Genomic DNA, 14,429 nt, shown 5'->3' on the forward strand with positions numbered 1-14,429 from the left:
ATCACAAGGTCAGGAGTTCGAGACCAGCCTGGCCAACATGGTGAAACCCTGTCTCTACTAAAAATACAAAAATTAGCCAGGTGTGGTGGTGCATGCCTGTAATCCCAGCTACTCGGGAGGCTGAGGCAGGAGAATTACTTGAATCCGGGAGGCGGAGGTTGCAGTGAGCCGAGATTGCGCCATTGCACTCCAGCGGGGGTGACAGAGCGAGACTCCATCTCAAAAAAAAAAAAAAAAAGAAAGAAAGAAAGAAAATGAAAAAGAAAAACGTTAATATCTAAAAGGCAAAATTATAAATTTACTTAAATATATGGGAGACATAGGAGCTATGGCTAAACATCATCTGGATTTGATCATTTGCCACAAGCAGGCTGCTATGTGAAAAATGTGATGGCAAGTGTGTGATTTGTGACTCCTATAGGTGCATCTTTGCACCCTGGTGTACATAGGTGATAAATGTAAGTATAGATCTTACCAGGGGCATTGTGTGATCTGTGGAGGTCCTGGGGTCTCTGATGCCTATTATTGTAAGGAGCTCACCATCCAGAAGAAGGATAGAGATGTCTGCCCAAAGATTGCCAATTTGGGGATCTCTAAGACCTCTTCTATGAACGCAAAAAATATGACTTCCAGAAGAGGTGATTGGTGGGTGGCAAGGGGTGATTGTTAGTTGGCCCCTTCCTCCTCCACATCAAGCTGCTTCAGCCGGCAAAAAAGACGGCTACTACTACCAACAGAAAGGGAGTGGAGCCCAGAGCATCAACAGAAGTGCCTGCTAGTGTACCAGCACCTTGCCACTCCTTCCTCTGTCTTCACCCAGATGTGTGGTAGGGATGGAAAAGAATTCTCCACAGAACACTCTGGTACACTGTTATCAGAGAAAAATTGATAGATTCGTTCATGGGTTTTTTTGAACTTGAGAAGCAAAGCTCTGTTCTCCATACTGATATGTTCACCCTAAAAAATATCTTCTAAAAAGAGATAATATTTCAGTCTTCTGCTTGAGGAGTTGACTGTGAAGCTATGCCCAGTGAAAAACGTGTTCTTGCAGCAGCTCTTGTGGAAGTTGTCCTTGAAAAACCTTTGGTGTGTGGTGGGAAGCTATCAGATCAAGAAATGTGGACATTTAATCTTGTAACACTTACCAGGCGGTGTTGGTTTCATGTTACTTTCCTTCTGAGAAATTGGAAGCCCTTCTGTTGCTATTATATTAATAAAATTGATGTTTATTTTCTGGTAAAAAACTAAATATGCAGGAGAATATCTTGCTAACATTGGAGGTAGAGAAAGATTTCTTAATACACAAAATTCACAAGCTGTAAATACTAAAATTTATATTTTTGTCTGTATTTACATCTTCTACATTTCTTTTTTTTTTTTTTTTAGACGGAGTCTCGCTCTGTTGCCCACGCTGGAGTGCAGTGGCACCATCTCAGCTCTCTGCAAGCTCCGCCTCCCAGGTTCACGCCATTCTCCTGCCTCAGCCTCCCGAGTAGCTGGGATTACAGGCGCCCGCCACCAACCCCAGCTAATTTTTTTGTATTTTTAGTAGAGACGGGGTTTCACTGTGTTGGCCAGGATGGTCTTGATCTCCTGACCTCGTGATCCGCCCGCCTCGGCCTCCCAAAGTGCTGGGATTACAGGCGTGAGCCACCATGCCCGGCTACATCTTCTCTTCTTCAAAAGACATTATGGAAATAGTTACAGGACAAGGCAAAAACTGAAAGGATATATTTTCAAATAAACTCCAAAGGATTAGTATTCAAAATATAAAATGAGCCAGGCGTGGTGGCTCACGCCTGTAATCCCAGCACTTTGGGAGTCCGAGGTGGGCTGATCACCTGAGGTCAGAAGTTTGAGACCAGCCTGGCAAACATGGTGAAACATCTGTCTCTACTAAAAATATAAAAAAATTTAGCCAGGCATGATGGCTCATGCCTGTAGTCCCAGTTACTCGGGAGGGGCACGAGAATTGCTTGAACCCGGGAGGCAGAAGTTGCAGTGAGCCAAGATCACACCACTGCACTCTAGCCTGGACAACAGAGTGAGACTCGGTCTCAAAAAAAAAAAAAAAAAAAGACCAACTGATGGGAAAAATGGGAAAAACCCAACCTGGGCAACATGGCAAGAATCCATCTCATATATATATATATACACACACACATATATATATATTTAGCTGGGTGTAGTGGCACTCACCTGTGTCCCAGCTACTTGGGAGGCTGAGGTGGGAGGATTGCTTGAACCAGGGAGGTTGAGGCTGCAGTGAGCTGTGATTGCACCATTGCAGTCCAGCCTGAGCAATGGAGTGAGAATCCATCTCAAAAAATAAAAAGAAAAGACAGAAAAAAAATGGGTAAAAATTTTGAATAAGGTCGTTATAAAAGAAAGAGAATGTCAGGCATGGTGGCTTACGCCTGTAATCCCAACACTACGGGAGGCTGAGGCAGGCGGATCACCTGAGGCCAGGAGTTCGAGACCAGCCTGGCCTACATGGTGAAACCCTGTCTCTACTAAACATACAAAAAAAATCAGCTGGGCATGGTGGCATGTGCCTGTAATCCCAGCTACTTGGGAGGCTGAGGCAGGAGAATAGCTTGAACCCAGAAGGTGGAGGTTGCAGCAAGCCAAGGTCGCACCACTGCACTCCAGCCTGGGCGACAGAGTGAGACTCCGTCTCAAAAAAAAAACAAAGAGAAGAAACATAGATGGCAAAAAAAAAAAAAGAAATCTTTCTATGAGAAGCCACTTATAATTTTACTTTAATAGAAAGTTTCAGCCGGGCGCAGTGGCTTACGCCTGTAATCCCAGCACTTTGGGAGGCCGAGGTGGGCAGATCACGAGGTCAGGAGATGGAGACCATCCTGGCTAACACAGTGAAACCCTGTCTCTACTAAAAATACAAAAAAATTAGCCGGGCGTGGTGGCAGAGTGAACCCAGGAGGTGGAGCTTGTGGTGAGCCGAGATAGCGCCACTGCACTCCAGCCTGGGCAACAGTGCAAGACTACGTCTCAAAAAAAAAAAAAAAGGAAAGCAAGTTTTATCTGCTTGTCTTTGCCATTTTGTGCTCATGAGAAAATGTTTAACTTAGGAATCAGAGAAATATAAATCAAAGCTCAATAATGTATTAGAAGAAAATGAAAACTCTGAGGCCAGGCACAGTGGCTCACGCCTGTAATCCCAGCACTTTGGGAGGCTGAGGCGGGCAGATCACCTGAGGTAGGGAGTTCGAGACCAGCCTGACCAACATGGAGAAACCCTGTCTCTACTAAAAATACAAAATTAGCCGGGTGTGGTGGCACATGCTTGTAATCCCAGCTACTCGGGAGGCTGAGGTAGGAGAATCACTTGAACCCGGGAGGCGGAAGTTGTGGTGAGCCAAGATCACGCCAATGCACTCCAGCCTGGGCAACAAGAGCGAAATTCCGTCTCAAAAAAAAAAAAAAGAAAAAGAAAGAAAGAAAGAAAAGAAAAGAAAATGAAAACTCTGATAATATAAAGTATTGGCTAAGATGTGGTGCAATAGGAACACTTATATTCTTTGATGGCAGTGCAAATTTGTACAACTACTATGGAAATAAATTGACATTATCAAGTAAAGTTGAAAATGAGCATACCGGCTGGGCACAGTGGCTCATGTCTGTAATCCCAGCACTTTGGGAGGCCAAGGCGGGTGGATTACGAGGTCAGGAGATTGAGACCATCCTGGCCAGCATGGTGAAACCCCGTTTCTACTAAAAATACAAAAAAAATTAGCTGGGCGTGGTAGCAGGCACCTGTAATCCCAGCTATTCGAGAGGCTGAGGCAGGAGAATTGCTTGAACCTGGGAGGCGGAGGTTGCAGTGAGATGAGATCACACCACTGCACTCCAGCCTGGACGAGAGAGCGAGACTCCATTTAAAAAAAAAAAGAAAAAGAAAAGAAAAGAAAATGAACCTACCCTATGACCCTCAGTTTCACTTCTAGGCATATACCCTAGAGAAACCTTATACCTGTATACCAAGAAACACGCTATGCTATGCTAGCATTCATAATAGCAAAATAACTGGCAACAATCCAAGTTTCTATCAGCAAGAGGATGGATAAATTGTGATTTACTGAAATACTCACATACCATACAGCAACGAAAAATAACTAAACTGCAGTCACATGCATTACTATAGATCAATCTCAATAATGTTAAGTCACAGAAGGCTGGTTGCGGTGGCTTACACCTGTAATCCCAGCATTTTGGGAGGCCAAGGCAGGTGAATCATTTGAGGTCAGGAGTTTGAGACCAGCCTGGTCAACGTGGTGAAACCCCGTCTCTACTAAAAATACAAAAAAAATTAGCTAGGCATGGTGGTACACGCCTGTAAACCCAGCTACTCAGGAGGCTGAGGCATGAGAATTGCATGAGCCTGGGAGGCAGAGGTTGCAGTGAGCCCAGATCACGCCACTGCTTTCCAGCCTGAGCTACAGAGTGAGACACCATCTCAAAAAAAAAAAAAAAAAAAGTCACAGAAGAATCCACATACTATATGATTCCCTTTGTATAAAGCTCAAAACCATGCAAAACTAAGAATCGCATATCGGTACAGATATAGCCATAGTCAAACTATAATGAAAAACTAGGGAATAAAAAAATTAAGAATAATAATTATCTGGTTGGGGAGGGGCCTTCAAATAAATGTATGGGTAGTGTTCTATTTCCTAAGCAGGGTTCATGGGTGTTTGTTGTTTTGTTGGGTTTTTTAAAAAAAATCTTTTTTAGAGAGTAGGTATCACCATGTTGCTTATTTTGGCCTCAAACTCCTGGGTTCAAGCGATGCTCCCATCTCAGCTTTCCAAGCAGCTGAGAGTACAGGCATGTACCATCACACCCAGTTTATAATTTTTTATTATTACTCATTAAAATACACACTTTGGGCTGGGCACAGTGGCTCGTGCCTGTAATCCCAGCACTTTTTTTTTTTTTTTTTTTTAAAGACAGAGTCTCATTCTGTCGCCCAGGCTGGAGTGCAACACCACAATCTTGGCTCACTGCAACCTCCACCTCCCAGGTTCCAGCGATTCTCCTGCCTCAGCCTCCTGAGTAGCTGGGATTACAGGTGCCCGCCACCATGCCCAGTTAATTTTTTTTTTTGTATTTTTGGTGGAGATGGGTTTTGCCATGTTGGCCAGGTTGCTCTCGAACTCTTGACCTCAGCCTCCCAAAGTGCTGGGATTAGAGGCGTAAGCTACCACGCACCTGGCCAATCCCAGCACTTTGGGAGGCTGAGGCAAGTGGATCACTTGAGCTCAGGAGTTTGAGATCAGCCTGTACAATGTGGTGAGAACCCATCTCTACAAAAAATACAAAAATTAGCCAGGTGTGGTGGTGTGCACCGGTAGCTCCAGCTACTTAGGAGGCTGAGGCAGGAGGATCACCTGAGCCCAGGGAGGTTGAGGCTGCAGTGAGGTGTGATCATGCCACTGCACTCCAGCCTGGGTGACAGAGTGAGATCCTATCTCAATAAATAAATAAATAAATAAATAAATAAATAAATAACGTACATTTTGGTTGAAAAATCTTGCATATGTGATATTTAATAAAAATTAAAATAAATTACAGTTGATTCTTCCATAAACTAGAATAGTATGAAGCCTCTTAAAAGTTATATTTTTATCAATATTAGTGACATTTATATGTGCCCCCATATATTGTAAAATCTCATTTTTAAAAGATAAACAGCCCTGCTCCATCTCCTGCCACTGCTGCCCAGGCCCAAGTGGTTCACTGCACTGTTAAGACAGATTCCAGATGCTGGGAACTCGTGCCTCCAATGCCAGATGCTATGTCCAGCAAAGGCTCTGTGGTTCTGGCCTACAGTGGCGGCCTGCACACCTGCTGCATCCTCGTGTTACTGAAGGAACAAGGCTATGACATCATTGCCTACGTGGCCAACATTGGCCAGAAGGAAGACTTTGAGGAAGCCAGGAAGAAGGCACTGAAGCTTGGGGGCAAAAAGGTGTTCATTGAGGAAGTCAGCAAGGAGTTTGTGAAGGAGTTCATCTGGCTGGCCATCCAGTCCAGCGCGCTGTATGAGGACCGCTACCTCCTGGGCACCTCTCTCACCAGGCCCTGCATTGCCCGAAAACAAGTGGAAATCGCCCAGCAGGAAGGGGCCAAGTAAGTGTCCCACGGTGCCATAGGAAAGGGAAATGATCAGGTCCAGTTTGAGCTAATCTGCTACTCGCTGGCCCCCCAGATAAAGGTCATTGCTCCCTGGAGGATGCCCAAGTTCTACAACAGGTTCGAGGTCCGAATGACCTTATGGAATACACAAAGCAACACAGGATTCCCATCCCAGTCACTCCCAAGAACCCGTGGAGCATGGACGAGAACCTCATGCAGATCAACAATGAGGCTGCAATGAGGAGAACCCCAAGAACCAAGCACCTCCAGGTCTCTCCACAAAGACCCAGGACCTGGCCAAAGCCCCCAGAACCCCTGATATTCTTGAGATCGAGTTCAAATAAGGAGTCCCCGTGAAAGTGACCAACGTCAAGGATGGCACCACCCACGAGACCTCCTTGTAGCTCTTCCTGTACATGAGCGAAGACGCGGGCAAGCACGGCTTGGGCCGTATTGACATCAAGGAGAACCACTTCACTGGAATGAAGTTCCCAGGTATCTACGAGACCCAAGCAGGCACCATCGTTTACCATGCTCATTTAGACATCAGGGCCTTCACCATGGACCGGGAAGTATGCAAAATCAAATAAGGCCTGGGCTTGAAATTTGCTGAGCTGGTGTATACTGGTTTCTGGCACAGCCTTGAGTGTAAATTTGTCCACCACTGCATTGCCAAGTCCCAGAAGTGAGTGGAAGGGAAAGTGCAGGTGTCCGTCTTCAAGGGCCTGGTGTACATCCTAGGCCAGGAGTCCCACTGTGTCTCTACAATGAGGACCTGGTGAGCATGAACGTGCAGGGTGATTATGAGCCAATCGATGCCACCAGTTTCATCAACATCAATTCCCTCAGCCTGAAGGAATATCATCATCTCCAGAAGAAGGTCACTGCCAAATAGATCCCTGTACAATGAGGAGCTGGGGCTTCCTCGATTTGCAGATCCCCCAGGTACAAGTGCTAATTGTTGTGATGATTTGTAATTGTGACTTGTTCTCCCCAGCTTTGTTCCCTGGTCCCCCTGAAGCCTGCCAACGTGGTCATCGAAGGGAAGCGTGGAAGGGCAGCTGCAGTGGGGAGCTATAAAATGACAAAAGATGCATTAGTTAAAAAAAAAAAAAAAGATAAACAAGCTAGGCGTGGGGGCTCATGCCTGTAATCTCAGAACTTTGGGAGGCCAAGGCAGGAGGATTGCTTGAGCCTAGAAGTTTGAGACCAGCCTGGGCAACACAGTAAGACTCTGTCACAATAAAATATAAAAAATTAGCCAGGCATGGTGGCGCCCATATTAGTAGTCTCAGCTACATGGGAGGCTGGGGTGAAAGGATTGATGGAACCTGAGAGGTCGAGGCTGCAGTAAAGTATTATCTTGATGCCTGGGTGACAGAGCAAAACCCTGTATCAGAAAAAAAAAAAAAAGAAAGAAAGAAAAAAAAATATGTATATTGAAGAATATACAAAAACCTTTTGTTAGTGATTATAGCTGGTGGGGAGATAACAGGGACCTTTCATTTCAAACTCACATATTTCTGTAATATGGGGAAGATTTTAAAAGAATGTTTATTACTTTTATAACATCATAAGTAGCAAATATGTGTAAAAGTCTATCAAGATAAAGGTAATGGTCCTAGGTATAAATTTTTTTTTTTTTGAGATGGAGTCTTGCTCCATCGCCAGGCTGGAGTGCAGTGGCACAGTCTCAGCTCACTGCAAGCTCCGCCTCCCGGGTTCACACCATTCTCCTGCCTCAGCCTCCCGAGTAGCTTGGACTACAGGCACCCACCACTGTGCCTGGCTAATTTTTTGTATTTTTAGTAGAGACGGGGTTTCACAGTGTTAGCCAGGATGGTCTCGATCTCCTGACCTTTTGATCCGCCCATCTCCGCCTCCCAAAGTGCTGGGATTACAGGCGTGAGCCACCGTGCCTGGCAGTCATAGGTATAAATTAATAGGCGTAGGTATAAATAAGTCCATGGTATGAATTTATGCTGTTCTGTAGGCGTATAGACTTCTTTTACAATGTTCACATGGAAAATTACTAAGGTTCTAGGAGTGTCTTGCCTTTCAACCATGACATAGCTTCCTACTGGAACTGCCCAAGCATCTGCTTTTGTGATCTGACATCTGCCTTATGATCTAACTTGATCACTTGCTGTTTCCTCGTCTCATTATGGATTCCCACTTCCACAGACCATATAGACTTTTTTTTTTTTTCCAAGATGGAACATAGCTCTGTCGCCCAGGCTGGAGTGCAGTGATCTTGGCTCACTGCAACCTCCGCCTCCCAGGTTCAAGTGATTCTCCTGCCTCAGCCTCCCGAGTAGCTGGGATTACAGGTGCCTGCCACCACCTCCAGCTAATTTTTTGTATTTTTAGTAGAGACAGGGTTTCACTATGTTGGCCAGGCTGGTCTTGAACTCCAGACCTTGTGATCTGCCAGCCTAGGCCTCCCAAAGTGCTGGGATTACAAGTGTGAGCCACCGTGCTGGGCAACTTTTTTTAAAAAAAAAAATCATATTTTTATTACCAGGTGATATGTCAAATAAGTTGGGTGCTGAGGATGAAGTAGGGTTAGGCATGGTGTTGGGCATCACCTGGCAGACAGACTACATTTACACAAAAAGGGCCCACAGTCATCTAAGCAAAGTGTCTAATCATTCTATGAGAAGCCACTTATAATTTTACTTTTCTTTTCTTTTTTTTTTTTTTTTTTTTGGAGATGATGTCTTGCTCTGTCACCCAGGCTGGAGTGCAGTGGTGCGATCTCTGCTCACTGCAACCTCCACCTCCTCGGTTCAAGCAGTTTTCCTGCCTCAGCTTCCAGAGTAGCTAGGATTACAGGCGTCCACCACCATGCCCGGCGAAATTTTTTTTTTTTTTTTTTTTTTTTGTATTTTTAGTACGGACAGGAGTTCACCATGTTGGCCAGGCTGGTCTCGAACTCCTGACCTCAAGTGATCCACCCACCTTGGCCTCCCAAAGAGCTGGGATTACAGGCATGAGCTACCACACCCAGCCTATAATTTTACTTTAATAGAAAGTTTTATCTGCTTGTCTTTGTCCATTTCCTGCTACTGAGATGGGGCAATTTATGAAAAACAAAAAACAAAACAAAACAAAAAAACAGAGATTTATTTCTCATAGTTCTGGAGGATGGGAAGTCCAAGATCAAGGTGCTGACATCTTGTGAGGGCCTTTGTGTTGCTTCATTTCATGGAGGAAGGCTGAAAAGGAAGACAGCATGAGAGAGCAAAAGAGAAGGATGCGAAACTCATTGTTTCATGAGGAACCCAATCCTATGATAATGGCATTGATCCATTCATGAGGGCTCTGCCCTCTTAAATGTCCCACCTCTCAGCACTACTGCATTGGAGATTAAGTTTCTAACATGCGAACTTTGGGGAACACATTCAAACCATGGCACTGCTTATAAAATGATTTAGTTTTCAAATGAAAATCTAGAGACTATGGCCAGGGGCAGTGGCTCATGCCTGTAATCCTAGCATTTTGGGAGGCCGAGGTGGGTGGATCATGAGGTCAGGAGTTCGAGATCATCCTGATCAACATGGTGAAACCCCGTCTCTACTAAAAATACAAAAATTAGCCAGGTGTGGTGGTGTGCACCTGTAATCCCAGCTACTCAGGAGGCTGAGGCAGGAGAATCGAGAATCACTTGAACCGGGAGGCAGATGTTCCAGTGAGCCAAGAGCATACCACTAGGCCGGGCACGGTGGCTCACGCCTGTAATCCCAGCACTTTGGGAGGCCGAGGCGGGTGGATCACCTGAGGTCAGGAGTTTGAGACCAGCCTCAACATGGAGAAACCCCATCTCTACTAAAAATACAAAATTAGCTGGGCGTGGTGATACATGCCTGTAATGCCCAGCTACTCAGGAGGCTGAAGCAGGAGAATTGCTTGCACCTGTGAGGCGGAGGTTGCGATGAGCCGAGATTGCGCCATTGCACTCCAGCCTGGGCAACAAGAGAGAAACTCCATCTCAAAAAAAAAAAAAAAAAAAAAAAAAAAAAAATCACACCACTGCACTCCAGCCTGGGTGACAGAGTGAGACTCTCTCTCAAAAAAAAAAAAAAAAAAAAAAAAAAAAAAATTAAAAAAAAAGAAAGAAAGAAAGAAAAGAAAAGAAAATCTAGAGACTAAACTTCTCTGATGATGAGTTCTTTGATGTTGCTAACATTACTGAGTCACAATGTATTCAACACAATTGTGAGGCAGAGGAGAAAATTTAGGATACCAGGTGGTCCCTCATGCTCAAGTTCAGCCTGCTATGGAAGCCTTCAATTAAATTTCTAACAGTCTTTCCAGACTTGAAAATACTCATTCATGCATGATATTTAACACTTTTTAAATAACGATTTGAGTTTGTATAGATATTACAACTTTGGAAGATAACTCAGTTCAATAAGAGTGGAAAAAAGTCTTTGCTTTTGACATTATAAAAGTAGAAAAAAAGAGAGCAGCAGATCTCCCAGCATGGTGCTCGAGCTCTGCTAATGGACAGACTGCCTCCTCAAGTGGGTCCTTGACCCCCATGCCTCCTGACTAGGAGACACCTCCCAGCAGGGGTTGACAGACATCTCATACAGGAGAGCTCCAGCTGGCATCTGGCAGGTGCCCCTCTGGGATGAAACTTCCAGAGGAAGGAACAGGCAGCAATCTTCTGCATGGAGGAGCACGTTCTGCAACCTCCACTGGTGATACCCAGCAAAACAGGATCTGGAGTGGACCTCCAGCAAACTCCAGGAGACCTGCAGCAGAAGGGCCTGACTGTTAGAAGGAAAACTAACAAACAGAAAGGAATACCATCAACATCAACAAAAAGGACATCCACACAAAAACCCCATCCGAAGGTCACCAACATCAAAGGCCAAAGGTAGATAAATCCATGAAGATGAGAAAAAAACAGTGCAAAAAGGCTGAAAATGCCAAAACCCAGAATGCCTCTACTCCTCCAAAGGATCACAACTCCGTGCCAGCAAGGGAGCAAAACTGGACGGAGAATGAGTTTGATGAATTGACAGAGGTAGGCTTCAGAAGGTGGGTAATAACAAACTCCTCCAAGCTAAAGGAGCACGTTCTAACCCAATGCAAGGAAACTAAGAACCTTGAAAAAAGGTTAGACGAATTGCTAACTAGAATAATCAGTTTAGAGAAGAACATAAATTACCTGACGGAACTGAAAAACACAGCACGAGAACTTTGTGAAGCATACAGAAGTATCAATAGCTGAATCATCAAGTAGAAGAAAGGATATCAGAGATTGAAGATCAACTTAATGAAATAAAGCATGAAGACAAGATTAGAGAAAAAAGAATGAAAAGGAACGAACAAAGCCTCCAAGAAGTATGGGACCATGGAAAAGATCAAACCTACGTTTGACTGGTGTACCTGAAAGTGACTGGGAGAATGGAAGCAAGTTCGAAAACACTCTTCAGGGTATTATCCAGGAGAACTTCCCCAACCTAGCAAGACAGGCCAACATTCAAATTCAGGAAATACAGAGAACACCACAAAGATACTCCATGAGAAGAGCAACTCCAAGACACATAATTGTCAGATTCACCAAGGTTGAAATGAAGGAAAAAATGTTAACGGCAGCCAGAGAGAAAGGTCAGGTTACCCACAAAGGGAAGCCCATCAGATTAACAGCAGATCTCTCAGCAGAAAACCTACAAGCCAGAAGAGAGTGGGGGCCAATATTCAACATTCTGTTTTTATTTTTTTGTGAGACAGAGTTTCGCTCTTGATGCCCAGGCTGGAAAGAAATGGCGCAATCTCGGCTCACCGCCACTTCCACCTCCTGGGTTCAAGTGATTCTCCAGCCTCAGCCTCCCAAGTAGCTGGGATTACAGGCATGCGCCACCACGCCCAGCCAATTTTGTATTTTTACTGGAGACAGGGTTTCTCCATGTTGGCCAGGCTGGTCTCAACTCCCAACCTCAGATGATACACCTGCCTCGGCCTCCCAAAGTGCTGGGATTACAGGCGTGAGCCACCACGCCCAGCTAATATTCAACATTCTTAAAGAAAAGAATTTTCAACCCAGAATTTCATATCCAGCCAAACTAAGCTTCATAAGTGAAGGAGAAATAAAATCCTTTACAGACAAGCAAATGCTGAGAGATTTTGTCACCACCAGGCCTGACTTACAAGAGCTTCTGAAGGAAGCACTAAACATGAAAAGGAATAACCAGTACCAGCCACTGCAAAAACATACCAAATTGTAAAGACCATTGACACCATGAAGAAACTGCATCAACTAACAGTCAAAATAAACAGCTAGCATCATAATGACAGGATGAAATTCACACATAACAATATTAACCTTAAATGTAAATGGGCTAAATGCCCCAATTAAAAGACACAGACTGACAAATTGGACAAAGAGTCAAGACCCATCGGTGTGCCATATTCAGGAGACCCATCTCACATGCAAAGACACGTGTAGGCTCAAAATAAAGGGATGGAGGAATATTTACCAAGGAAATGGAAAGCAAAAAAAAGCAAAGGTTGCAATCCTAGTCTCTGATAAAACAGACTTTAAACCAACAAAGATCAAAAAAGACAAAGAAGGGCATTACACAGTGGTAAAGGGATCAATGCAACAAGAAGAGCTAACTATCCTAAATATGTACGCACCCAATACAGGAGCACCCAGATTCATAAAGAAGTTCTTAGAGACCTACAAAGAGACTTAGACTGCAACATAATAATAGTGGGAGACTTTAACATCCCACTGTCAATATTAGACAGATCAATGAGACAGAAAATTATAGTCCTGAGCCACTGCACCTGGCCTCTCATGGGTTTCAAGAGCAGAGGAGACTGCACTCTTACTGATGGATCCAGTGAACAAAAGGTTGGAAACACTCTTCATTTTGATTATTTAGACTGTGGATCCAGCCATCAGTCCCATAAATTTCTTTGGCACAGAGAGGGGAGATGGCTGTGATCATATCCATTGCCTCCCGGGTATGAGACACAGGTACTGGAAACTATTGATTCTAGTTAAAATGCCCCAATATACCTTAGGAAAGGTTAGAAAGGTAAGCCTGGTCTTAGTAAAAGAGGTTATTGGACTAGGAGCCAATAATGGTAATTTTTACATCAGGTGATAGAGACTATGAAATGCAAAATGGCATCTAATGATGAACAGAAACAAGAATGTCCTGGAAAAGGGGAAGTTCAGTGAATTACCTACCACATCCAAAGTGCAAGAAACCAATAACAATGTAAAATGAAACAGAGTACTAGAGCAAAATGATATAAGCCGTTTGTAAATTGATTGGGTAAAAATGATATATTACGATTGCCTGGAACTGTGGATTCTGTTGGCTAAATTATAACCATAGAACGAATTTTTTTTTTTTTTTGAGATGCAATCTCACTCTGTCACCAGGCTGGAGTGCAGTGGTGTGATCTTGGCTCACCACAACCTCCGACTCCCGGGTTCAAGCGGGAGGAGGCTCCCTGCCTCAGCCTCCTGAGTAGCTGGGACTACAGGTGCATGCCACTACACCCGGCTAATTTTTTTTTTTTTTGTATATTAGTAGAGACGGGGTTTCATCATGTTGACCAGGATGGTCTTGATCTACTGACCTTGTGATCCACCTGCCTTAGCCTCCCAAAGTGCTGGGATTACAGGCGTGAGCCACCACGCCCAGCCATGGAACCAATTTTTCAAGTGAAATTTTACTTAGAGGTCTGTTACGGACTAAATATTTGTATCCCCTCAAAATTTGTAAATTAAAGGCCGAAACACCTCCCTGCCGTATGATGGTATTAGGAGGTAGGACCTTGGCAGGTAATTCGGTTTAGATGAGAACATGAGGGTGGAGCCCCAATCCTGGGATTAATGCCCTTAAAAGGATAAGACATGAGGTCTCTCTCTCTCTCTCTGTGTCTTTCTCCGTCTCTGCTCTTTCTACATCTACCATGTGATAATTCAGCAAGAAGATGACCTTCTGCAAGCCAAGAGGGGGCTCTCACTAGGACCCAAATTGGTTAGTACTTTTTGTTGTTGTAGATATGGGGTCTCTCGATGTTGTCCTGGCTAGTCTCAAACTCCTGGCCTCAAGTGATCTTCCTGCTTCACCTCCCAAAGTTTTGGGATTACAGGCATGAGACACCATGCCCAGCCTGGCTAGCACTTTGTTCTTGAATTTTTCCAGCCTCCAGAACTGTGAGAAATAAATTTCTGTTATTTAAGCCACCCAGTCTATGGTACGTTATTATAGCAGCCTGAGCTAAGACATGGT

General features: G+C 44.3%; 2 pseudogenes; both read left to right on the top strand.

Moving 5' to 3' along the window:
* Positions 1-328: 328 nt before the first annotated feature.
* Positions 329-642, top strand: LOC112131051 (PHD finger-like domain-containing protein 5A; annotated as a pseudogene).
* A 5,176-nt stretch (positions 643-5,818) lies between these two features.
* Positions 5,819-7,054, top strand: LOC100442774 (argininosuccinate synthase-like; annotated as a pseudogene).
* Positions 7,055-14,429: the final 7,375 nt, after the last annotated feature.

This window comes from Pongo abelii, chromosome X, assembly GCF_028885655.2.
Source record: "Pongo abelii isolate AG06213 chromosome X, NHGRI_mPonAbe1-v2.0_pri, whole genome shotgun sequence".
NCBI lineage: Eukaryota > Metazoa > Chordata > Mammalia > Primates > Hominidae > Pongo > Pongo abelii.